Here is a 27,774-nt window from a genome sequence, read left to right as displayed (position 1 = left end):
ATTTTTTTACCACTGCTTGACCTTCTGTTTTCTTTTATCCCTGTCTCTTCCCTAGAACGGTCCAATTGCTTACACATTTCAGTTCTGTATTAGAGACTTCTCTTGTAATGCTTACATTTTAATTATAGAAAGCAGTTGTTTTTGACTAACCGAAATCCTTCCTTTATTGTTTTGGTAAGAGAACACTGGTTTTAATTTGGAAAATTACTTCTTACCTCTTCTGAGTCCATTGGTTTCAAAACCTGGCTCTATAGTTCCAGACTTGGGTATATTACCAAGGTCATCCTGGTCCCTAATAACTGTGACTGTTTAATATGCCATAAACATGACCCAAGCTAGGCAAAATTAGAATTAATCTTACGATTTTTACTGGAAATGCCTAGAAAGAAGGTTTTTCTTGGGGATAAGGCTGTCGAGAGGAGGGCAGGGAGTTGGGGTGTAAGAGTTTGTAATGATCGTCTTTGCACCATTATGGGAAGCCATCCTGGAAACTAAGGCATCACAGAAGAGGCCAGAAAAACAGAGGCAAACTTCTAATGACATTGTTTGAGGCTTTGAATCTAAGTTCTCTTCCTTTGAATTCCTCTTTGCGTCAATAGCCTCCCTGTATTTTATGAACTATTTTAGCATTGGATGTCTACATGCAAAAAAGGCATGCTTGTTATTCTATCTTAGAATTCATGGATTTCGGGGGCGCCTGGGTGGCGCAGTCGGTTAAGCGTCCGACTTCAGCCAGGTCACGATCTCACGGCCTGTGAGTTCGAGCCCCGCGTCAGGCTCTGTGCTGACAGCTCAGAGCCTGGAGCCTGTTTCCGATTCCGTGTCTCCCTCTCTCTGCCCCTCCCCTGTTCATGCTCTGTCTCTCTCTGTCCCAAAGATAAATAAAAAGCGTTGGAAAAAAAAATTTAAAAAAAAAAAAAAAAAAAAAAGAATTCATGGATTTCGACTCAGATTGCTCCCTTCCTTCACCACTTCCATTCTGTCTCAGAAAGAGAACTTCTATTAACAAAGAGATAATAGATACATGAGAATTATGCTCATCAATTTTACCTAACTTTGCATTTTTCTGCCATCTAAACCCAGCATTCAATTCTAAACATCTTAAATTGTTTATGATGTTCACAGTCCTGATAAATAAACACAAAGGATGGATCATTGAATTCAGTAACTTCAAAGACAGAAAATGATCAAGAGTGCCAACATCATCAAACGCTGCTATTAAAACACAGGCCCAGGCAGCAGTCCGTGAATTGCATGGAGACTTCCACATTTACTCTGGGATCAGAGCTCATTTGAATAAGATACTTAGTAGCCACTTTGGCTCTTCTCATTATCCGAAGTGTTAACATGTTAGGTGAGGCACAGGGTGGTATGTGTGTGAGGAGGCTTTCCTTGACATTATCGACACACAAAGAAAGAAAGAGATGCTCATCTCATCTGTTTTAAAACAGTTTTTCAAAAAGCAATGGTATGTAGAACTTCAAAGAACTAGCAAGATAAACTCACAGAAAAATATGGTCAGTTATTTACTTTGGTGCTTTATAAAGGGATATTTTGAGAAAACAGATGAAGGCGCCCTTCCCTTGATAGATTGTAGAGTATTGCTTACTGCTTCTCAAACTGTGATCAAAGTTTTCAAAACTTTGTAAGTATGTAGTCAGGAAACCTGCTGAAAGTAAACATGGGCAAGTAAACATGGAGCATTCTTTAGCGAATACATGCTGCTCTTAAAGCTAAGTATCTGGGGCGCCTGGGTGGCTCGGTCGGTTGGGCGTCCGACTTCGGCTCAGGTCGTGATCTCGCAGTCCGTGAGTTCGAGCCCCGCGTCGGGCTCTGGGCTGCCGGCTCAGAGCCTGGAGCCTGCTTCCGATTCTGTGTCTCCCTCTCTCTCTGCCCCTTCCCTGTTCACGCTCTGTCTCTCTCTGTCTCAAAAATAAAAAAACGTTTGGGGCGCCTGGGTGGCGCAGTCGGTTAAGCGTCCGACTTCAGCCAGGTCACGATCTCGCGGTCCGTGAGTTCGAGCCCCGCGTCAGGCTCTGGGCTGATGGCTCGGAGCCTGGAGCCTGTTTCCGATTCTGTGTCTCCCTCTCTCTCTGCCCCTCCCCCGTTCATGCTCTGTCTCTCTCTGTCCCAAAAATAAATAAAAAATGTTGAAAAAAAAAATTAAAAAAAAAAAAGTGAATACTTCTTAAAAAAAAAAAAAAGTTAAAAAATAAATAAATAAATAAATAAATAAATAAATAAATAAAAAAGCTAAGTATCTGTTTTCCTAACTCCTGGGCTTGGTGTGAATTCACTGCCCTTCATCGCCCCACATATGTGAGGCTCAGCCACCCTTGCCCCACGTGCCAAAGGAGGAGTGTTTCTTTCTGAAGCACGAGCAGAGGAGAAGGTACTTATCCATCCCTGTGAGGTTGGTTTTGCTTGGGAATAGTAGTGAAAGGATCATTCTAGGATGTAGCTACACAGAGTCACCCATCACTTCAACGGATTCACCCCAAAATAATGTAAGTATAGGACAGAGGAGACAAACCACACATAAACCTGGTCCCCCCTGGAGTAACCTTTAGGATTTTCCAAAAAGTCGGTGGATATATTTTGTGTCACCGTGGTGTGTATTATGGCTCCAACGTGAGTGTGCATCTTAGTATGTTGTCTCTTCATTCATGGAGATAAAACAAAATGTCCCGTCAGGTGACACATGGTGTCCAATTCTGTTCGCAGTCATGGCCTTGATATTTTCTAAGTGAAGTCCTGGAGAATGGGCTCATGTATGGTTAAGGAATTTATGCAAATAACAAAAGCAAGTATGAAAATGCATATTTTTTTAGGATTTGTCTATTTTGTGGAAGGCATTGATCTTTATTCTTCTACTTAACCATTTTCAGGAAACTAATCCATATTAATTACTATTAAATTTTTCATTCATGTTTTGAAGATTGTGTTCTGCTCTACTGCTAAACTGACAGAAAATTTTAAAAACTCGGGTTTTGCAACCTGAAGAAAAATTCAGGTGTTTGTTTGAATTCATGTTTGAGTGCATTCGAACACTTCTGGAAATGATTTGCTTTGAATATCACAGATCATGTTCCTCATTGTAAAGAAAATGATGGTAATATCCTTCAAATGCCTCCTTAAATTATCATATGAAGCGATAATTTTTCCCATTTGTCTATAAGGGTGCTGATAAGCAGTAAGACAGGTGGAGAGAGAGTGAAGGAAGGAAGTAGGTCAGGGGTAGAAGGAGGTGTAGAAGCCAGGCACTGTAAGAACCACCTAGGGGCACAGGTCAGAGACAGGAGAGCAGAGGAGGTCAGTGGGAGACCAGAAATGAGAGGGGAGAGGAAGCAAGACCCAGAGGAATAAAATCATGTGGAGAAACCGTAGAATCAGGAAAGCCTCTGCTGAAGAGAAGACTTACTGGAATCTAATATTTACCAGATTAAAAAATTAAATAAATACATACTACTTTGCTGGTAAGAAGAGACGACTCAGAACTCAAGCCAAAAGTCCAATGTCTAGGTTTTTGTTTGGATTTCCCTGGGAATAATCTCATTGAGGCTACTCTTCAATATGAATCAACTGAGTATTCTCATGGATCTGGTTGTGCTTCCTTTAAATAAAGGAGAAAAGTGCCTACAATTTAAGTATAGATGAAAGGTCTACAATAATATATGAAGATACTCAAAATTGAGTGATTTGGCATATATGCACACTAAGAAATGTTAATTTGAGAAACAATTACATCTAATGGGCTGTATAGTATATCATTTATAGCTTAAAATTTTTAATTAAGTTCATATCAAAAGCGTATTCATGTTTTTTATTTTTAATATATGTCTTCATCAATATTCTACTCAGCTAGTATGTTAGGGCTCCTTTGTAAGAAAAAGAAAACCAGCTCAAATAAGCTTAAGCAGTAATAAATATAGCACGGAGTTCTTCAGGTATGGCTATATCCAGGGACTCAAACGGACTTCTTTTTGGATGTCTTTGTGTGTGTGTGTGTGTGTGTGTGTGTGTGTGTGTGTGTACGCACGTGTGCACACGTGTGTCTGTCTCCAATGATGTTAGACTTTTATTCTTAGTCAGGATGTGTCTATTCAGATAGATGTTAACCCCGCTGATGACCCAGTACTTAAACTCGTGACTGTATTTACTAAGGAAAGGAGGCCCTCTCTCCTCTGGCATCTATTACTAAACCTTCAGGGAATTGTCCCATCCATGCGTCCTATTTAGATTTCTTAGTTGTCGTTGGTGGTAGGTGTGATGGTTTGACTACTACAGAGAGGACAAAGGAAGTTGTTCCCAGGGAAAAGTCAATTAAAAAAAAAAAAGAAAGAAGAAGGTTGCTAGGTTGGGGAAAAACAACAGGTGATATGTGCATCTCAGTTACTGATAGCCTGACATACACATAAGTTTCTAGTAGAAGCAATTTCGGGGGCAGCTGGGTAACTCAGTTAATTGTATGACTCTTAATTTTGGCTCAGGTCATTATCTCATGGTTAGTGAGGTCTCTCTCTCTCTCTCTCTCTCTCTCTCTCTCTCTCTCTCTGTCTCTCTCTCTTTCTCTCTCTCTTTCTCTCTCTCTCTCTCTCACTGAAAGTAAAAAAAATAAAGTTTGTTTTTTTAGATAAAATTTCATATTGCCCCCACCTAAAATAACAGCTATCCCACTTCAACTGAAGTTACCTCTACCCAGAAGGACAGCATCCAAAGTTGTGCTTACACTTCTCATGTATCTCCTGTGTCATCTAGGAGATGTTGCCATCATGTTTAGTAAGACTTACGGTAATTCTGTCGAATGTGAGTTGCTTATGAAGGCCAATACTTACCAAAGCATTCTTTGTCTTCCAACAACATAAAAAGAAGTCCAAATACTAAACACATTAAAACACTCCTCCCTCCTATTTATGAATTGTATTTTTTACTAAATTACTTATTAAATTTATTTATTATTTAATTATTATTGGATTTCACAATGCAAGCATGAAAGAATAACTCAGAGACAATTAGTTAAAATGCCCAACATTTACTTATATGTGCATAAGAAAAGTGTCTATGAAGTCTTTTGCCCTGAAAAGACAAAGTCCAAAAATCTTCTCTCCCAGAAAAGTGACTGGTTTGTTTAAGACATCATCAGTTCATCAAATGGGTTGTCCTAGAGTTCTGATCAAGCCCTTTACTGTTCCACAAAATCCATTGTGTTTTTTTAAGGACCCCTTTGGCCCATTAGGCTTAGGTTTTTAGTTGCTTTTTTTTTCTTTTATTTCCTTTTCCTTTTCCTTTTCCTTTTCCTTCTCCTTTTCCTTCTCTCCTCCCCTCCCCTCCCCTTCCCTCCCCTCTCCTCTCCTCTTCTCTCCTCTCCCTTTCTTTTCTTGTCCTCAACCTGTGGCAGAAAAATCAAACTGGATCAGAAAGCCACACAAACGTGGAGCCCAGCACTGCAATTAGGACGCTTCTCTGTATTTACCTATTTAAGGTAAATGACTTTGCTCATCTCCTATTATGTCCCCAACTCTATGTAAGGATGGGTGCTAGTAGGTTATAACATAGCTTTTGTTGCAGCATTCACACAGTTTATGTGATAGGAAGACTTCAGGTAACACTGAATTAGCATCTACCACATTCTCTTTTCCGCACTGTAATAAATAAACGCTCCCATGCATTTATTATTATGAATATTAGCCATAATAACCCAATCAGGAGAGCACTGCATTATCCTTATGAGCCAACCTATATTGATATCTTAGTTTGTTCTTATTAATCTTATGTAATCAGTTATCTAACTTTATTGGTTTAAACTTAAAAGTATACAGCTGGATCTTTATGTGTGGGGCTATGTTTAGATTGATTCGGAATCCATGCTTGTGTTTAATGTGGTGTCGATAAAACCTGTAGTATCTTACCTTATTTACATTCTAAGATCATATATCTTGTTCTTTCCTGGTTTTCCCATTCATATTTCTTTTTTTTTAAGTTTTTTTTTTCAACGTTTTTTATTTATTTTTGGGACAGAGAGAGACAGAGCATGAACGGGGAGGGGCAGAGAGAGAGGGAGACACAGACTCGGAAACAGGCTCCAGGCTCCGAGCCATCAGCCCAGAGCCTGACGCGGGGCTCGAACTCACGGACCGCGAGATCGTGACCTGGCTGAAGTCGGACGCTTAACCGACTGCGCCACCCAGGCGCCCCCATATTTCTTTTTCTGAAATGTGTCTGGGATTATAAGTAATTGTATTTTCCAATGATCAGACTTTGCACTAAGGTGTAGTAGATATGACTGGAGCAGGAGCCATAAGCATTTTAGGAAAGGAACATATTAATTCAAGTAAATTTATGCCGTATTTTAGTTTGAATAAACCTAATTAATTCCAAGTAAATCCATATAATAGTAAGATGTGTTTTCAAGAAAAGAATTATATTAATCATTTCCTATAGACTTGGTACCCCATGAGAGAATTAAACTAGCATCAACATTGCTTGCTACCTACAGGAAAGCTGAACAAACAAGACAAGTCATGTTACCTTAATATACTTAAATTATTTAAAAGATTCTAGCTTGAATCTGAGAAGAACATACATATGTGAATTGGCTATGTCATATTCCATACATATTAATAATCAATTGCTGGGTGAAAAGCAACACACTATTTTGTTACTTCCATCAATGCTTTTTTTTTTCTTTATTTGAAATAAAGCATTTTTAAAAGAACTGAATATCCGTACCGAATGCTTTCTTTGAATTGGAGTCTAAATCAAATTTGCCAACTATAACTTCTTAAAATTTGATAAATTGATAATAGTTCAATGATATGCTATATACTAGTGTCAAGATTTCTCACTTAGAATTTCTTTCTAGTGAAAATATAATTCTGATTGCCACTAAAAAACTAAGATAAAATTCTCCTTAATTGAAGTTATTTGATGTATATCATAATAATGAGATATATTGTTTTTGTCTTCCAAAACTTAAAATGGATTTAATTTTAATTAAATGTTGAGCATCCTTGGTTCAAATTATATTTGGTTTGATGTGATCTTGTATATTTTTAATATATCTTGCAAGCCATGGAAAGGAAGAGTCCATCCATTCCTTGTCAAACAATAATTAACAAGAATAGCAATAATGCATCCTTGGCCCAGTGTTTGTTCATCACACCATCTCAGTCCACTGGATTATCACTCTTAAACTGGAGTTTAATAAAGAGTTTGCAATTTTGGGGACACCTTAGTGGCTCAGTCAGTTAAGTGTCCAACTCTGGCTCAGGTCATGATCCCACAGTTCATGGGTTCGAACTCCGCTTTGGGATCTTTTGCCAGCTCAGAGCCTGGAGCCTGCTTCAGATTCTGTGTCCCAACCCCAGCCCCCCTCTGCCCCTCCCCGCTTGTGCGCGCACGCTCTCAAAAATGAACACTTTAAAAAATTTTTAAAAAGAGACTGCAATCTAAAGATTCTACTTGCATGAAGTTTGATGACCAGTCTTCTCCAAAACCACTAGTCCATTTTCGGGTCTGCCACTCTAGTTAGCAGGAAAAAGCTGGGTAGTAAACTTCTGGGATAACCATATTTAAGGCAGTGAGCCAGCACCCTGTGGGGCCAAGGTCACATTTCTCTGCTCAGGGACATGCTACCAAGTGAGACCATTTTAGCCTCTTAGTCTGAAGTGTATCCGTTCATTGCTTCTTGCCTTTCAGAGAGCTTTTACAAATACTGTGACATTCCATCCTTAAAATAGCACAGTGGGAAGGAAAGGCACATATTCTTAAATTGCGGTTAAAAAGAATTTGAAGACAGAAATTAAGTAACTTGGTAAGATCAAATAAGTCGTTGGCGTGAGAATATAATTTGAGTAACTTTTTAAAAAGAATCCACACCTTTTTATTAACCCATACCAACCAGCATCCTCTGGTGCTGGATGTATCTGTATGATATGTACTCTACATATTTAACATACATGATGGGGTATTTATATGTGGGGAACTCCTTCCTTATGTGTATCTCTACTAGGTGATAAATATTAGGCAGTCAATATATGGCTGCGGAATTAAAAACTAACCATTGAGAATTACAAAGCTTGGTATGTTTATATGATGTATGTTTAAAGTTCTTCCTTCTTTGTCTCTCTACTCAGATGTCTCTGTCACTAACTAATTTGAACCCAAATGGTGGGCTTATTCTGTACAAACCATTGACTTTCCCCCTGTTTTACTTGTTCAGACCATTCACCATCCTTCCCGATACCTTGCCTTGTATGCTGTTGATTGCAGGAAAAGAAGGGTGGACGAGTCTGAACGCATGTGAATCCCTCGTGACTGCTGATAAACCAGCAGGACACCAGTGATTTCCTGTCGGTTGGCTACATGACATTTTCACCGCTTACAAATCCTAAAGATACATTGACATTATCTTTTAGGAGCATATAAGACGTCAAAGAATGTAATAGAATTAGCCAGTTCAGTGTATTCGTTCAGGGATTTATATACTCTATAAAGACAGTAAAGCAAAAAGGATTTGTATGACACATGAGAAAGAACATGTTCATCCCTTGAGATGTTCAAAATGGTATTAGCCCTACACACTTCTGCGACAGCTGTTAGTGTCTGTATTCCTGGCAATACAGATGTAGTTTGTGAAGCAAATTAAAAGTACTAGAAATGTACTTTAGTTTTTATTTATCAGGGTAAAATATTTTGAATAATAGTCTCAGAAGAAAACAAGCTTTTTCTAGGCATTGTTCATTTAGATTTGAAACAGGACGTTGAGACTTATTGGTACATGATATTTGCTTTATAGTGCTAACTAGAAACGTAGTGTTATATCCTCCCTAAAATATTTGGAAAGGCTTGTAAACAAAATGTTTTGTAAGTAAATTATTACTAAAATTATCATTTTTGAAAAGCTTTTGCTTATACCATGAGAGATGATAAAGATACTGAAGAGTTCTGAGTATTTTTCTTCTTGCTTATTAAGAATGAGCATTGTTCACCTTTTAGATTGTGAAAATGAGCATTGTAAATATTATATCTAAATCTGCTTCCTTGATACAATACAGAAAGCTCTAGAAAGGGTTTGAAGAGACTGGTGTCAAGGCTGGACTTTGAAATTTGCTAAGTAACAGATGAGTTAAACCATTGAATTCTCTTCGTCCAAGTTCTCTCTAACATAATGTTGCACGAAACTGGTTTTCAAGGTTTGAACTAGGTGCCATGGTGTTACAATGCAGATTTCCAAGCTCTCTTCTTGTGCTGGATTCCCTCATATATTTGAAAATATCAGGGTATTAATGTCCGTTATATGTTTAACAGGTGCCATCTGTTCGTGCATATTTTATAAGCAATTTTAAAAGCACACCTGTTTGGGCAGCACTGAGAGATACCAGAACAATCACAGACTTAGAATCATATGAACCTCGTTATGAATTCTGGCCTTCCTACCTAGCAGGAAATACATCAGCCATAATGTTAACCACTTTGAGCCTCAAGTTTAAAATTCTTTAGCATAGTAGGGATAATCCTCATCTGGCAAAGTTGTAAAGAATAAACAAACTACTGTGTGTTATGCCTACACGTAGAATACTTCCTATTCTGAATGATGCTTTGTAATTAGATACATTACTTTCCCTAATGTAAATATATTTTAACATTAATATTCATAGTTTCAAAAGTTCCTAGCTTAGTATTTAATACAGACCGTATGCCCAGTAAATGTTATTAACTCTCTTGCTATGATTTTAGTGCACTTTTAACCAATATTTGTTTATTATAAAGATATATATATTTTAATGTTTATTTACTTTTGAGAGAAGGAGAGACAGAGCACGAACAGGGGAGGGGCAGAGAGAGAGAGAGAGAGATACAGAATCAGAAGCAGGCTCCAGGCTCTGAGCTTGGCATTGACCGCAGAGCGGGTAATTCTAGGCAAATATTAACCAGATAAAAAACCCACCAATGAAATTGAGAAATTACTCAACTTTTATTGTTGGCGATGATGTTTGAGTTAAGATTTTTGAATTTTAAGTGTCATTCAGTTTGCTGGTGGCAGTTTTCAAACAATCTTTTCTTATGTAAACTGACAAAAATTAGATAGTACCGGCGATGAAATAATATAAGCCTGTAATACTATTTTCACTAAACAACTTTCCTTACATATTTATATTTTATTCTGAATATAGTAGTATGCAATTTGCATTACATACAGAAAAATAAGTTTATTATTGATTTAAAATAACATTAGAAAAATGGTAATTCATAGCAAAGCATGCTTGAATTATCTCCAAAAATATTATTTTCAAATAAATTGAAGTGAAAATTTTAAAAAAAATAATTAAAAAGGAAATAAGACTTTGGGGCACCTGGCTGACTCAGTCAGTTAAGTATATGACTCGACCCCAGGGTTGTAAGTTCGGGCCCCATATTGGGTGTAGAGATTACTTTAAAAAAATCTTTAAAGAAAACAAAAACAAACAAAACTTGAAGATGGATTATGCAATGCAGTGAAGTACATTTTTCATTATTTGATTCATCATAGTGGAAATTAGTTCTTTATACACTCAACTCCCAAGTCGTGACCCTAACTGACTGTATGCATTAACATACATAACATAAATTAACAGTTTACTTCTGTTGGTTGACTGGAATGTTTACGGAGGAAAAGCAATGGCTATGGTGATTGGTTTTTTACCCTATCTTTAACTTCTTTTTGGATCCTGATTAATTTACCCAACTGTATTTTAAATCACTCTCAAATAAAGGAAGACCAAAAAAAAAAAAAAAAAAAAAAAAGAGATATATAGAGAGAGAGGGACAGAGGGAGGAAAGAACGGAGAGGATGGGCAGTGTATCTGTCTGGGTAGGAACCTTGATAATGAGGTAGTAATATTTATTGCTAATGAAAGCATTATACACACACACACACACACACACACACACCTCCCTTTAATGTGTGAGGAAATCAAGAAGTTAAAAAAAATAATAATAAGATGCTCAAACTAATTAATAAGGCAGAGGCAAAACCAGGATTCAACCCAGCTCTGTGTTACTCCCGAGCCAATACTCTTAACTCATTTCCTCAAGAAAAAGCCCAGACATGCACCTAGGTTTTTAAACCTCAGACTCAGCTACCACACATTTAATTTTGTCAGTTACATTGACCTTTGTGATCTGTGCTTAAAGGTACAATAAAAGCGAATATTAAGCTGAAACACTTGGAGAGAAGTAACTGGCTGATGTCTGTTCACATTGAAGAAGAATGAATGGGGCCAATTTGAAGAGCCAATTTCAAAAAAAAAAGCATCGCCATTAAAATGAAAAAGAGGAGATCTGGATTTTACAAAAGGAACTGAAATGCTAGTAAAATATTTTTTTTTTAATTTTTTTATTACGTTTATTTATTTTTGATAGAGAGAAACAAAGCACAAGTCAGGGAGGGGCAGAGAGAGAAAGAGACACAGAATCCAAAGCCGGCTCTGAGCTGTCAGCACAGAGCCTGACGCGGGGCTCGAACTCACAAACCACGAGATCATGACCTGAGCCCAAGTCGGATGCTGAACCGACTGAGCCACCCAGGCACCCCAGTAGTAAAATATTTCAAAAATAAATTATCTTCCTGTAATCAGGGCAAGGAATAGAGTTTTGCTAATATGTTCCTTAGGGTGAACTTTTATCATCATTTAGGATCCAGGAATCAGTGTATTTAAAAACAATGATCTGATCATGTATTTCTTCTTAGTTCTGAAAGTAACAGTTTCTATCAAGTATCATCATTAACCATGTGTGCCTATTGTTACAAAAATACTACATTTAACTTAAATGTCTCAAGCAAAAAGTTATTTGAGTAGTTACCTTTGCATATGGAGAGTAAGTTCGGCCTGGAATTAGAAGGTTGTTCACACTGGCTCGTCTAGCTGGACCGTGCTTCCTGGACCACTGTCAGGAGGATGTTAACTCTGTGATCTCAGTCAAGGCACCCTTCCAGACATCAGCATTTGCAGAGCCCTTTTCACCTTTTGGAAAATAATGGGTACAGAATAGTTCCCTTAAGGTACAGTTCTTCAGGAAGAAACACAAACAGCACAGGTTGGAGGGAGAGAGGGAGGAGGAATAATCTACAAACAAACTCATGGCCAGGGGCCTGGGGCCAATGCACCCTCTCTGTCTAACCAGAAATACGTGCATTCAAAGGCATGAGGACAACGTTTAAGAGCAAAGTGCTTCGTCTAATGAATGTTTTCCAATCCTGTTCTCAAAACATGCAAACACAGAAGGTGCTATTTGTTAGGCCACGCTGTGGAAGACGCTTGTGTCTATTTATGTCAGAGGTGTCTACTACAGTGTTTTGGCAACCGAAGGACCTTCCCAAGCGCCGTCACGAATGTCACGAATGGTGCCAGAGTCCATCTGGAACCGTTCTTAGCACACCTTAGAATCCTGAAAGGCCTGCTGATTTGTCTTTAATACACTTTTTGAAAATCATGTTTGCCTTTAAACAGGCTTGCCTTTAAACTAAAATACCCTGGGGGTATATGGACTCTTGACCGTGATCCCCTAAAGCTTTATTAAAATAAATAAGTTTGACGCAGACTCAGCAGGATTCTGGGGAGACCAAGGTGAGAGACAAGAGCAGGGACAGTCTTGCCCTTCATAAAGACTGCACGAGGGGTGGGGGAGGGTGGGTGGCCAAGAGTGCTGCAAAAGTAAAACCCAACCTACCCCTGAGGACAGGTGTTATAAAGAGGGCCATATGGTTTCATTAGCATAAGAAGAGGGGCTCATTCTCTTGTTTGAAAAACCAGGTGAAGCTAATTTTTGCAAGCCATCCTATTAATTACGAGCCATTTGTCTGGACTGGAGGACAGTAGATAAGTCAACCATTAAACAAAATTTACCTTGAGTGATTTTACCTTCCAAAATGGCATAGACTTCTTGGAAGAAAAGGGTTGTTCATGTAGTCTAGATTTACACTGCTCATTCTCTTGGTGGTTGTGTCTGGGAATTTAATGACCAGAACATTACCATGCCCCATGTTCTTTTCACCAAAAATGGAGTCCTCTGTGACATACTGAATTGTTTGGAGATTTTCTAGAAATTCGTGTCAAGGGTGGCATAATTAACTAAAATCTTCTATTTAATTCTATAATTTGTGATTATATTTCATTGCTGGGAATATTTCCCTCTATGTAGCTATGAATCCCTAGGAACAAAAGTCTAAATAAAGAAGTTTAATGGATTCTTATGGAAAACAAGATAGATCGATTACTTGGTTAACTCACTCATTCTGTAAATCTTTGGGTGCCTAAAATGTAGTTGGCATTTCACAAAACTTTGTGTAGGGAAGTGTGCAGATCGAGTTAGCATAGCAGGCTGGGACCATTATCCTTAGGAAGACCTGCTTACAAGGTTGAACCCTGGCTGGCATTTAGGAATTTGGGTTTCTTGAAAATCCCCATCATTATTAACTAATAAGCATGGCGTACTGTACATGAATTATTTGTACAAACAATGTGGTTTTGGCTAAACAACTGCTTCCCTTCTGAGAGTCTGGAGTTTTCATACACATTGGGCAGTGCACATTAAGTGCCTAATGAGCTCCTTTGATGGACAGACCTCCACACATATTCTTACAACCCACTGCTGGGAGAATTAACTGCATCTCTGTGACTCCAAAGGGAAAGAGGTCTTGGAAGCTTGCACCTGGTTTCCTCTGAACTTTGATGTGCCTTTTCTCTTTGTTGATTTTGCTTTGTATCCTTTCACTGCAATAAATCATAGCTGTGAATATGCCAATATCCTGAGTTCTGTGAATCCTCGTAGTGAATCATCCAACCTGAGTGTGATCTTGGGGACCCATGACACAGGAAACACACACACACACACACACACATACCCAGATTGTGATCTCTAGGACTATAATTTTATTTGTACATGGGATACAGAAGCAAAATCTTTTAGATTAGTGGTTCTTAATTAATAGTGACTTTGCCTAAAAGGAGACATTTGGCACTGTCTGGAGACACTGCTGGTTATCACAGCTGGGGGAGGAGGAGTCATCCAGTGGGTAGAGGGAGGTTAGGGATGTTGTTGAACATCAGCATCAGCGGATAGGCCATCCGCTACTACAAATAATTGTCTGGCAAAGAAAAAAAAAAGTCAATAGTTCTTTCTTAAGAAATTCCATGTAAGAGTGCAAGATAATATTCAATCTAATACCCCAAAAAAGAATGTGGAACATAAGTACAAAGGCAGAATGCACAAAGAAAAATTATTTAATCAGAATTGAAGTAGCTCCCACACCCAAACTCCTTGGAATGCATATGGAAGTCCTGGATGCTGAAATGTTGGTATCCCTTCCAGATAGTCTATGTACCTACATGGTCCCCAGTGTCTAATGAATAGATTGTTTTAAATACAAATTTTTTTTTTCAGTAGAAAAAGCACCAGAGAACCTCTCTTGCAAGATATAAATAACTCTTACATACTTTAAATGTAGAGGATGCAAATATTACACATGTATCCTATTGATAACAGGAAATGCATTTGGGACACAGAATTTCAGGTGCTTATGATCTCTGCTGTAATTCTGGCAGTGGTTCTGCAAACTATATTCCTAGTATTAACAATAAATGGGCAATAAAATCATTACCTTATATTGTTCCATCTTTAAATGAATTCTTACATTCTCTAGAAATAATATAAATGATAATGGCAGGGCTATGGGTTTAATAAATAAATAAATGAGAGTCTTTTAAACTTTGTACCCACAAATGGAGGCTATTCTCAATATACTGGTGTGGTGAGTTTAGGGGGAAAAGACAATGAGATAAGCCTTCAGGGACTTCCAGTTCAATAAGAACTTGGTCTTCATTGTTAAGCCGGCAGGTGGATAGTAGGCAAATTGTTGTAGGAGGGAGTAAGAATGCATAGGTTCAACCATGGTTGTTTCCAAGTAGAAGTTGATATATAACATAGATGGACATTTTGGAAGAGAAAAAATCAGAGATCCTCTGGGCAATGAAATTGTACCAAATTAACCTTGGGATCCATCCAGGATATGTGAGAGCAATATTATGTAAATGTGGATTTTTGGTGATAGTTCAGGGTAAATAAAGCATTTTCAAGTCAGAAACAGTCATATTACAGAGATCCTACTTACTGATTGTATAGCATTAGGGAGCTTATTTATCTTTTTTATATGTTTATATGAGAGAACAAACAGGGGAGGGAAAGAAAGAGAGGGAGAGAGAGAATGCCAAGCAGGCTCTGTACTGTCAGCACAGAGCATGATGTGGGGCTCGATCCCCTGACCCTTGAGATCATAACCTGAGCCAAAACCAGGACTTGGATACTTAACTGACAGAGCCACCCAGATACCCAGTAAGTTATTTATCTTTATTGAGTCTTCTTATCTTGTAAATTTGTGATGTGATTGTGAGGGCTAGATAAGGCATCTTGAGGTGCAGCTTAAAGTAAGTGCTTAATTTCATATTTCGCTGGTGTGTTCTTGTAGTGACTTGTTCCTCCCATGTGATCCACCACAATGAAGGGAAGCATGGATACACTCTCCACTTCCTGGTAAACTTAGTTAGATCATTTGTGTTGGTAGACACATGGGATACAATGACTATGGACAACAGAAGCTGACAAAGCAGAAAGACATGTGCGGCCACCCCCATCACTCTTGCAGGAAGGCTCTTCACCTGGAATAAGTGATGTCTCCGAACGGTCAAAAGTAGGAATGAGACACTTGGCCCTAGAATCACTGTTCTCAGGGGCGCCTAGGTGGCGCAGTCGGTTAAGCGTCCGACTTCAGCCAGGTCACGATCTCGCGGTCCGTGAGTTTGAGCCCCACGTCAGGCTCTGGGCTGATGGCCTGGAGCCTGTTTCCGATTCTGTGTCTCCCTCTCTCTGCACCTCCCCCGTTCATGCTCTGTCTCTCTCTGTCCCAAAAATAAATAAAAAACGTTGAAAAAAAAAAAATTAAAAAAAAAAAAAAAAAAAAAAAGAATCACTGTTCTCAGTGGTTAAGCAGCACATTCCTCCCCAAGGCTGCACATTAAGGGCTCCATGAAATACAGCTAGAATTAGTATAGAGTTCAGGTATAGAGTTCAGGTATAGAGTTCAGGAGTTTACTCTTTGGGGTAAAAGTGCTGAAAGACCACTTTAAAGCCAAAAATATCAAAGAATCTAAAACTTGGCGGCTTGGGGCATGTTTTGAAATGATAAAAAGTAATGACAACATGATAGCAAAAAGTTTAAAGAGGAAGATTTAGTCAATTTGGAGGTATTTCTCTCACTGTCCAGAGACAAGGATATTCTGACTACTATTCCTATCAATTCTATGCCTATTACCCTAAATTCATGCTAGACTACTACAGCTCCAAGAAAATATCCCATAAATATGTCTTTGTTTCTATAATTTCTGGCTCAGTCAACAATATTGTAACTAGTGATTAGACATTCTAGACATTTAGAGGCTATTAAATGAAACATGCTTATTAAAGAAACGTGCTGTCCGATATCCAGGCCTTCACTGCACAATGATGTTGCTTGTGTATATTAACCAGTTTCTAAGCCAGTGAGTTCTGTTCATGCCCCATCCACACTTTCCTAACCATAATCAATGTTATATTAGCTGATAAAAACCAAACCAAAACAACAACAGCAAGAACAACAACAGCAACAAAACAGTTTCTAGACCTGTCTGCATTGTGAAAACCCCACAAGGTAATAGCACCAGTCTGATTTCAAGTTCAGCGCCACATTTGGTATGTTGTGAAAGCAACCCTTGCAGCCATCATTCATCAATAGACACAAGCCTACTTAACCGAGGACTCTGCCCTTATGAGAGACGTTATACAGTGGTTGATTCTTTTTGTCTGTTCTGTGCAACACTTGTGCTTAGATCACTTTCTTTCCTATTTACGTTCCTTTCACTGTGTATGTAAAGGATTAGTTTCTGTTTTACCTTTCCGTGAATAGTGTTTCCTATGGTTACGGACAATCAGCAAGCTAATTTCATCTGAGCTCCAATCACAGGCAATTTATAAAATCTTAGAAGAACACAGGTATGTAGTCAGTAGTAATCAACTTAGCTTTGGTGGGACAATTTATTTTTATATTGTCTGCCTGTCATAAGCCTGGTGAGTTGATTTGAATCATCGAGGTATGATGGCTTTTGAAAGACTTTTGATTTTTCCCCTTCTCATGAAGTACTTATTAACAAAATGGTGGGAAAAGCCTGTATTCAAAAATTAACATAATTTCATATCATGAAGGAAATTTTACTTATGAAATATAGTTAGTGATGGAATTATTATTACTATTATTTTTTAGGAAGGGGGGCCTTTGCAGTTTGTGGGTAACATTATAAAAGAGACATTTGTAAGAAAAGACAACATGTTTCTAGGGAAGTGTGTAGGATTGTCCTCTCCTATTTCCTCCTTAGAGGAGTGGTGTGTTTTTACCTGGATTGCTGCTTAGACTTCCCACAAATTTGTTACTCAGAACTCTATTTATTATAATATACTATTGGAGTAATAATTATTCCCAGAGAAGGAGGTGTGCATCTTTTTGGAATCCTTGCCATTTCCTCTAATATATAAATTCTGACTTTGATAACATTTTATTAACTACCTCCCATATTCTCTCTGTTTTCTATGCCTTTCTTAATTCACAGCATACATTTCTGTAATATTTTGGTTGTCTATTTGAGTGTCTAACAGATTAAAAGGCAAAGATGCTTTATGACAGTCACATGCTGCAGTCAAATAATATGTTAACTTTGATCATTTATGGCAGCTGCCTCCAGTTCCAGCATGTAGGGATTTTCCCCCTAAAAAATGTGTTTTCTCTTGTGACTTGGTTTACTTTTGTGCATTGGTTCTATCTTTCTGTTTAACAAATTACCCCAAATCTTAGTCACTAAGGCAACAACTCTTTACTGTCTCACAGTCTCTGTAGGTCAGAAGTCCAGGCAGTGCTTCACGGGGCTCTCTGGGTCTGAACACCTCACGAAGCTCAGGGAAGGTGTCAGCGGGGCCACAGTGGTCTGGGGGCTCCCCTGAGGGTGAGTGGACACACTTCCATTCCTTACTCAAGATGTCACTGGCAGGATTGTTTCTCCTGGGCTCTTGGATGAGGGGTCCTCAGTCCCTTCCTTACTGGCCATCGGCCAGGGGCTTCCCTCATTGTCATTACATGGATCTTTTCCATGAAGCAGGTCACGCCAGAGACAGCAAGTTAGAAGCCAAGACCCTGTGAGCAAGAAAAGCATCACAGTGTTCTGGTATTTGATCTCAGAAGCCATTAATCTCAAGCATGATTAATCTCAAACCCTGTGTCATGGGGAGTGGAAAGGATATGAACATCAGGAGAGGAGCATCACTGAGAGCCCTTTCAGAAATTGCCTGCCCGTGTGCGTGTGTGTGTGGTGTTTTATGAAAATAAAACGCTTCTTTTAAAACAATCTGATTTTACTTTCTTTATCTTTATTTCTCAAATATTTTAGAATGTAACCCATCACCCTCATGATGAAGAGAAATTTCGGGACACATTATGCCACCTCCAGTATGTAGGAACGCACACAGAGCACAGCATGTGTTACGTTACGGACATGACTTTTGCCTCTAACGTTGGAAAGGATATGTCCGTGTCTCCCTCTCCTTAGTATCTAAAGGGGTGGTGATTTACAATGACTGGATTAAAGTGTACTTAGAAACCAAATTAAGAACTGTACTGTTGGGTATTAGGATAATCTTATTAAAGTATGGCTAAGTGGGCCCACATGCCTTCTCATCATCTATAGATTTCTTGCCCTATTGTGTCATCTTTTTCTATTTGCATGCACCAAATGTGGCTTTCAAAATAGAAACTTTAGATAAAATATAAGTCTGTAGCAGCATGCCCCTGACAGCCATATAACAACATGTAGGGAAAAGGGTTCACTTGGAAGACAAATCCTAAATAAACTTGTAAGTTCTTTCAGAGTATTTATTACACCTTCTCCTCACGTATCCAGTATTTATGTCTCAGATTTCACTAGTTTAAAAATCACGTTGTCCTCAAATGCCCGAGTAAAAACCCTGACCCTGACTTTACTTGCTTATATGTAAGAATTCAATCATTTATGAGGTGTTTACAGATTTCCAGGGACACGTGCCTGCTCCCAAGTCTGTATCGGTTTTTACATGACACCTGCATTTACCATCTGGCTCCAGATCAGAACCTGTAACCACTTTTCTTCAACGTCCTCATCCTGCATGTCACATCCTGCTGGGTCTCTTGGTGCCCACATGGCTTTTTGTGAAACACTTCAACTGAGTGGGGGACACCTATCCATCCTTTCTGCAAATACAGTGAGCATAGACACAAGTCTTCAATTTTTAACAAAAATTATGCTGAAGATTGTAAGATAGTGATGAGAATTTTATCACAAAGACATTTAAAATTCAGTATGTGATAGGGCTATTCTCAAAGGACACAAATCCTTACATCTCTGCGGACGTCCTCTACTGCGAAATACATCACCTGTGAAAGAGGTGACTTTTTTAAATACAATCTTGAGATCTTATGGGTTTTTTTTTATACTTATCGTGCCGTGAACTCATAGGGACTGGGTTCCCGCAGCTCAGGCTCCTCTCTGTGTATTCTCACAAGGTGCACTTCTCTGGGTGGGGCAGGCTGGCGCTTCAGCTGAACCCAAGTACTTTTCTCTTTGGCTTCCTTCTTCCTCTGATCATTTTCCTTCACATGCTTCAGGAAGGCTCCTTGAGGGCTTAATACGCTCAGTATATACATTAATTCTCTCAGCAAGAATCTTACCCTCAACGTGCTTGGCCGATTACACAAATGCCAACAGCATGCTGGGTAACACAGGAGACCCTTCCAGTTTTGCCATGGGGACGTCTGGGGGGCTCTCCTTTATGAACACTGCCCATTCCCTTGATGTGCCCAATATCACCTTTCTTTTGATTCGCATGTATGTGACCAAAGGAACAACTCCATGTTTTCTAAAGGGCCTAGGGAACATACAGCGGGTGCCTCTCCTCTTTCGCTTTGTGAGGGTCATTTTGGTGAATTATTGGAAGATGGCAGTTCTTGCCAAAAAAAAAAAAAAAAGTGAAACAGGTAGACTTCTTAGTAACCTAGGGCTGCCACCCTAAGGAATTATGGAAGTGCCCCTGGTATCACATTAGTTAGAGCCAGGTGTTACCTGTCTGGGATAGTGATTTGGTTATCTCGTGTACTTGGGTTACATAGAACTTTTAGCCACTCTGACGGCCATGACATAAAAACCTAAGTTAAAAGATGTAGACTCGTTACCATCATTTTAGCCTGGTTATGAATTTTACAAGCATTGTTGTCAGATGTATCTTCTAGAAGCAGTTTGCTTCCTTGCCAATGTTCACCTCCCGGCCCCACTGTAATCCATTTAACACAGCAGCCCAAGCTACCCTTGGAGTGCCAGACCACATCATTCTTATGCAAAAAAAAATTTAAAAAAAGTAAGCGACTCTCCATCTCATTCTGAATAAAAGCCAAATTCATCCAGAGGGTGCCACATGGCCTTACCTCCTCTTAACTCACTGGGATTGTGCCCACTGTAGTTGCCGCTTCTGTTCCTTGGCTCAAACCACAGAATTCTTCGTCATTTTCCCAGCACATGTGACGCCCACACCCCCCTGAGGGTACTCACGCTGTCCTCTCTGCTGAGGACTCTCTCCCTGCGGTGTCCCTGAGCTTGGAGCCCTCACCACACTCCCCGATGAGGTTGGCTCTGGCCAACCTGTTCAGCACTGTCCCCGCCTCCATGGCTGCGTATACACCTTGCCTTCTTTTCCTCTGTACTTGAACACCTTCTGACACACTGCACTTTTTCCCTGATGACTCCACACACTAGGATTTAACCTCCAAGAGGGCAGGACGAAAGGACATGTCTATCTGTTTTGTGTATTACTGTGCGTTGTTTTCTTCATTACTGTGGGTTTTTAAAATTTATTTATTTTGAGAGAGAAAGAGAGAGAGCACAAATGGAGGAGGGGCAGAGAGAGGGAGACAGAGAGAATCCCAAGCAGGCTCTGCATTGTCAGTGCAGACCCTGACATGGAGCTCGATCTCAAGAACCATGAGATCATGACCTGAGCCGAAATTAACATTCAGATGCTCAACCGACTGAGCCACCCAGGCACCCCTATTACTGTGTCTTCATACATGATGTGTACTTGATAATATCTGTTAAGTTCATGTTACTTCTTTGCCAATGATCACGGAGATTAGGCAAATCAGTTTCCAAGTTTGGAAAAATCTGAGATGTCATCAAAGTCATTCCTCACTTCACAGATGGAATAAATGAGGCCCAGAGAGAACAAACAGCTATTTTCAGGAAAAGTGGAATTAGAAAGCTGCCCTTTTTTTTTAACTCTTTAACAAAGGTGGGTACAAGTGATTTACATAACTCCGTACTTAGAGTAGTAGGAGCCTAAAACTCATTCCAGTTTTAAACGTTTAGAAATTACTAACCTATCGTGTTCATTGTGTTTTATTTTACTCTTAATGGAATTGTTCACTTCTCATGTGACATTCTCTCTTACCTTTCCACCCCACTTTCTTGACTCTGCTATTTATTCAGTAATACTGTAATAACTGTGATGTATAAAATAGACTTGCAGTGAATGTTTCCAAGATGGGTTCTAGCATGTGGTTATGGCTTTATGATGTCCGTATACTAAAGCAGAAATGTCTCCCTGCCTCCAGGATGGAGTGCCACAAAACAGCAGGGACTGACTGGGGCTCACCTTAGGGGCTTCACTCTTGTCACTGATGCATGTGTGCCTTCGGATCACTTAGCACTGTGTCTAGTAGTGGGGGGCGGGGGGGGGCTGAGTTGCACAGGGAGTTAATGCTCCCTTCGATCAATGGGAAACAGGAGTTTGCCTATGATTTTTGTCGCCCTGAAAAGAGTTTAGTTGGCCTCTTCGATGACAGTCCTTCAAAATCAAGTGAGCGATGGCCCATCACACCTGCAGAGACCTGCTCAGAAACACACTGTAATGTTGTCTCTGCCTCCCTCCCTGCCTCCCTCCCCTATCCTCCCTCCTGTGTCTCAGGGGCTGTACTCCTAACAGAACTATGGGGCTGCCTTTAAGGACTTTGAATGCTGCTAAGAAAATTATGTTCAGACATACGTAATGACCACAAAATACCATGTGACCTGTCTTATTAAGTACATATAAAGGACACAAGTTCGAGGAAAGAGATCTCTTTAGTTTGAAGAGTGAGAAAGAAAGAGTGAGCAAGCAAGAGCAGGGGAGGGGCAGAGAGAGAGGGAGAACCTCAGGCACGCTCCACACTGTCAGAGCAGAGCCAGATGCGGGGCTCTATCCCACAACCCTGCCATCATGCCCGGAGCCGAAACCAAGAGGTGGACATTTGCTTAACTTACTGAGCCACCCAACAGTCCCCCTTTTTTTGGACCATTTTTAAAGACAGGGACATAAAAGACATGGACGCTACCATCCACCCCCAACCCCAATGAAAAAAAAGGGAAGGGTGAACATGCAGATATGCTGGCACACCTCCTCTGTGACCCGGACAAGCCCTGGTTGAATGGGGAGTGTTCTGCCCCCAGTTTGCTTGATGATGCTTGGTGCTGTTGCCCACACGAGTCCAGACAGATTTGCGTGCAACTCATGCCCTGACCTGTGGCAGCCATCGGTGCACATCAGTAGTTGTCACCGCAAGTGACGGGCGGCCCCCCAGAACCAGGTCCGGCCTCCTGTTCTCCTCTTCACTGTCCTCTCTCATTATGCTTGGTGGTCACATTATGCTTGCAGCTCAAGGCTGCAATCAGTGCTCCAACAAAGTGAGACACAACAACAACAACAACAACAACAACTACAGAATTGAATTATCAAGCTCCTCAGTAAGTTCTTAACTGACTTGGAGTAAAAGACAAGCTGTGGACTAGTTTTTTTGTTTGTTTTGTTTTTTTTATGAACAAGGCAGTGCAGTTGTCTTTTAATTACATGCTCCTTACATCAGAGAAATGAGATGCTGAATCTTTAACTTTGAATCAATGAAACTTAAACCCTATCACTTTCTCATAATTCCTGTAGCTCATCACTTTATACTTTACATCTCTATTTATTGTCTCAGAACATGAATGTTCCCTTCAATGTTTTTCAGCTTGGTACCTGCCTTAGCTTTCTACTGCAAATCAGTATTCTTCATTCATAGGAATTTGTATTAGAAATGGTAAAAACAGATAGAGGTGTCTGGCTGGCTCAGGTGAAGAGCGTGCAACTCTTGATCTCACAGTTGTGAGTTTCAGACCCACATTGGGTGTAGAGATTATAAATAAACTTAAAAAAGAAAGAAATGGTCAAAGTAGTAGTATCCATTATTATTAGCGTCTGTTTTTCAGAATGGCTCATGAACCCCAAGAGTTTTATTTGTAGCTACCAGGAAGATAGATGGCTGGATAGATGGGTTATGGATGGATGGATGCATGGATAGATGGACGGATAGATAGATAGATTATGGATGGACGGATGGATGGATGGATGGATGGATAGATGGATTATGGATGGGTAGATGGATGGATGGATACATGGATTATGAATGGACAGATGGCTGGATAGATGGATGGATAGATAGTATCTTTTGCTGATGTTCCATCTTGCCTCTCTGTCCTATTCAGTAGTTTATTTCAGAAACCATTTTATTTTTTTAGTGTTAATTTTGTTTAGTGGCTTTCAATATACTACCTTTTTTGAAATATCTGCTGCATTCTTTCTGTATTTGTTTTTATTTTGTAATATTTATTTTCAGATATAGTTAACAGTGTTATATTAATTTCAGGTTTACAATATCATGATTCAACAATTGTATGCATTACTCAGTGCTCATCATGACAAGTGTACTTAATCCCCATCACCTGTTTCTACCATCCCCCCCACCTACCTCCACTCTGATAACCATCAGTTTCTTCTCTATAGTTAAGAGTCTGTTTCCTGGTTTCTCTCTTTTTTTTCTTTGTCCTGTTTCTTACATTCCACATGAGTGAAATACTATGGTATTTGTCTTTCTCCTACTGACATATTTCACTTAACATTATATGCTCTAAGTCTTTCCAGGTTGTTGCAAATAACAAGATTTCATTGTTTCATGACTGAGTAATGCAGCGTTAAATATATATATATATATATATATATATATATATATATATATATATATCAATGGACACTTGGGTTGTTTCTATAATTTGTTGTAAATAATGCTATTATAATCATAGGGATGAGTGTATCCCTTTTAGTTAGTGTTTTCATATCCTTCAGGTAAATAATCAATAGAGGAATTACTGGATCCTAAGCTAGCTCTATTTTTAATTTTATGAGTAACTTGTATGCTGTTTTCCATGGTAGCTGAACCAGTTTTCATTCTCATTAACAGTGCACAAGGGATCCTTTTTCTCCCCATCGTCACCAACACTTGGTATGTGTGGTTTTTTTTATTTTAGCTGTTTGATTTAGGTGTGAGGTGGTATCTCATATGGTTTTGATTTGTGTTTCCCTGATGGTGAATGATGCTGAACATCTTTTCATGTGTCTGTTGGCCATCTGGAGGTCTTCTTTGGAAAAATGTCTGTTTGTGTCTTCTGCCAATTTTTAATTGGATTACTTGTGTGTGTGTGTGTGTGTGTGTGTGTGTGTGTGTGTGTGTGAGAGAGAGAGAGAGAGAGAGAGAGAGAGAGTGAGTGAGTTGTATAAGTTCCTTACATTTGTTGGATACTAATCTCTTATTGGATATATCATTTGCAAGTATCTTCTTCCATTCAGTAGGTTGCCTTTTAGTTTTATTGATTGTTTCCTTTGCTGCGCAGAAGCTTTTTATTTTGATGTAGTCTCAATAGTTTATTTTTTTATTCCCTTGCCTCAGAAGATATATCTAGGAAAATACTGCTGCAGCTGATGTCAAAGAAGGTACTGTATGTGCTCTCTTCAAGGATTTTCATGGTTTCAGGTCTCACATGTAGGTCCTTCATCCATTTTGAGTTTATTTTTGTGTATGGTATATGAATGTGGTCCAGTTTTCATTCATTTGCATGTTGCTGCCCAGTTTTCCCAGCATCATTTATTTGTTGAAGAGACTGTCTTTTCCGATTGCACATTCTTGCCTCCTTTGTTGATTAACTGACCACAGAGTTGAGGGTTTATTTCTGGGATCTCTATTCTGTTCTATTGATCTATGTGTCTATTTTTGTACCAGTACCATACTGTTTTGATTACTACATCTTTGTAATATACCTTGAAGTCTGAAATTGTGAAGCCCCCAGTTTTGTTTTGTTTTTTTCTTTTTCAAGATGTCTTTGGCTATTCTGGGTCTTCTGTGGTTTCATACAAATTTTAGGATTGTTTTTCCAGTAATGTGAAAAATGCTATTGGTACTTTGATAGGAATTGCATTGAATATGTAGATTGCTTTGGGTGATATAGACATTTTAATAATATTTGCTCTTCCTGTTGATGAGCATGAATATCTTCCATTTGTTTGGGTCATCTTCAGCTTCTTTCATCAATATTTTATAGTTTTCAGAGTATAAGTCTTTCACCTCCTTAAGTTTACTCCTAGGTATTTTATTATTTGGGGAGCTATTATAAATGGGATGTTTTCTTAATTTCTCTTTCTGCTGCTTTATTATCAGTGTATAGAAATGGAATGAACTTCTGTACATTGATTTTAAATTCTGTGACCTTACTGGATTCATTTATCAGTTCTAGTAGTTTTTTGGTGGAGTATTTAGGGTCCTCTGTCTATCTTATCATGTCATCTGCAAATAGTGAAAGTTTTCCTTCTTCCTGATCAATTTGGATGCATTTTATTTCTTTTTGTTGTCTGATTGCTGTGGCTAGGACTTCCAGTATTATGATGAATAGCAGTGGTGAGAGTAGACGTCCTTGTTTTGTTCTGATATAAGGGAAAAGCTCTCAGTTTTTCCCCATTGAATATGATGTTAGCTGTATGTTTTTCATAGGTGGCCTTTATTATGTGGAAGTATGTTCCCTCTAACTTACTTGGTTGAGGATTTTTATTATGAATATATGTTGTACTTTGTCAGATTTTTTCCCCTTCATATATTGAAATGATCATACAGTTTTTATCCTTTTTTATAGCTGATGTGATGAATCACATTGATTTGCAAATATTGAACAACTTGCTACCCAGAAATAAATTCCACTTGATCATGGTGAATGATTTTTTAAAAAAGTAATATTGGATTAAATTTGCCAGGCTTTTGTTGAGAATTTTTGCATCTATTTTCATGAAGGATATTGGCTTATAGTTCTCTTCTTGTTGTGTCTTTATCTGGTTTTGGAATCAGGGTAATACTGGCCTCATTTTTTTGAAATAGCTAGAGAATTTATTAACTCTTCTTTAAATATTTGATAGAATTCACCTGTGAAGCCATCTTGTCCTGGAGTTTTGTTTTTTGGGTTTTTTCGATTACTGATTTAGTTTCATTGCTGGTTATCAGTCTGTTCAAATTTTTTATTTGTCCATTCTTCAGTTTTGGCAGACTATATATTTCTAGGAACTTATCCATTTTGTCTAGGTTGTCCAGTTTGTTGGCATATAATTTTTCATAATATTTTCTTACACGATTCTGTGCTGTTGGTATTTCTCCTCTTTTGTTTTTGATTTTGTGTATTTGAGTCCCATTCCCCTCTCTTTTCTTTTACTTTTTAAAATTAGTCTGGTTGGAGGTTTATCAATTTTTGTTGATCTTAAAAAAAAACAGTTCCTGGTTTCATTTATCCCTCCTATTATTATTATTAATATTATTTTCTATATCATGTATTTATGCTCTCACCTTTATTATTTTCTTCCTTCTGCTGGGTTTTGTTTGTTATTCTTCTTGTATCTTCTTGAGGTGTAAGGTTAGGTTGTTTGAGATTTTTCTTGCTTCTTCTGATAGACCTGTATTGCTGTAAACTTCCCTCTTAGAACTGTTTTTCCTGCCTCTCAAAGATTTTGGACCATTGTATTTTTAATTTTGTTTGCTTCCATGTGATTTTTCATTTCTTCTTTGATTTCTTGGTTTACCAATTTATTGTTTAGTAGCATGTTATTTAACTTCCATGTATTTGTGATCTTTCCATTTTTAAAAAATTTTTTAATTTTGTTTTTGTTTTTGTGGTTGATTTCTGGTTTCATAGTATTGTGGTCAAAATGAAGGTATGATATACCTTCATTCTTTTTGAATTGGTGAGGCCTGTTTAGTGGCCTAATATGTGATCTATTCTGGATAATGTTCCATTTGCACTTGAAAAGAATGTGTATTCTACTGTTTTACAGGAGTGTTATGAATATATTTGTTAAATCCATCTGGTCCCATGTGTCATTCAAACCCACTATTTCCTTATCTATTTTCTGTTAGGATGATCTGCCCATTGATATAAGTGGGGTATTTAAGTTCCCCTACTATTATTCTATTATATTGATTACTTCCTTTATGTTTGTTAAACAGTGCTTTATGTATTTGGGCACTTCATGTCGGGTGCATAAATATTTACAATTTTTATATCTTCTTGTTGGATCATTCCCTTTATGATTATATAGTGTCCTTCTTTATTTCTTGTTAATGTCTGTTTTAACGTCCATTTTTTCTGATGTAGGTATCACTGCTACAGCTTGTTTTTTTCTTTTCATTAAAAATGCTTCTCTTCCCTTCATTTTCATTCTGCAGCTGTTGTAGGGTCTGAATTCAGTCTCTTGTAG

The 27,774-nt window shown here is 38.6% G+C and overlaps 1 protein-coding gene and 1 pseudogene across 15 annotated transcripts in view; one reads left to right on the top strand and one right to left on the bottom strand.

Moving 5' to 3' along the window:
* The window catches only part of PCDH15 (protocadherin related 15), a 1,242,339-nt gene that overhangs the window by 357,975 nt on the left and 856,590 nt on the right, over positions 1–27,774 (top strand). The gene's annotated exons all lie outside the window — the stretch shown is intronic.
* Positions 19,581–20,066, bottom strand: LOC131492637 (large ribosomal subunit protein eL21-like; annotated as a pseudogene).

This window comes from Neofelis nebulosa, chromosome 13, assembly GCF_028018385.1.
Source record: "Neofelis nebulosa isolate mNeoNeb1 chromosome 13, mNeoNeb1.pri, whole genome shotgun sequence".
NCBI lineage: Eukaryota > Metazoa > Chordata > Mammalia > Carnivora > Felidae > Neofelis > Neofelis nebulosa.
The sequence above is the reverse complement of the archived record's forward strand: the minus strand, read 5'-3'. Positions and strand labels throughout refer to the sequence as shown.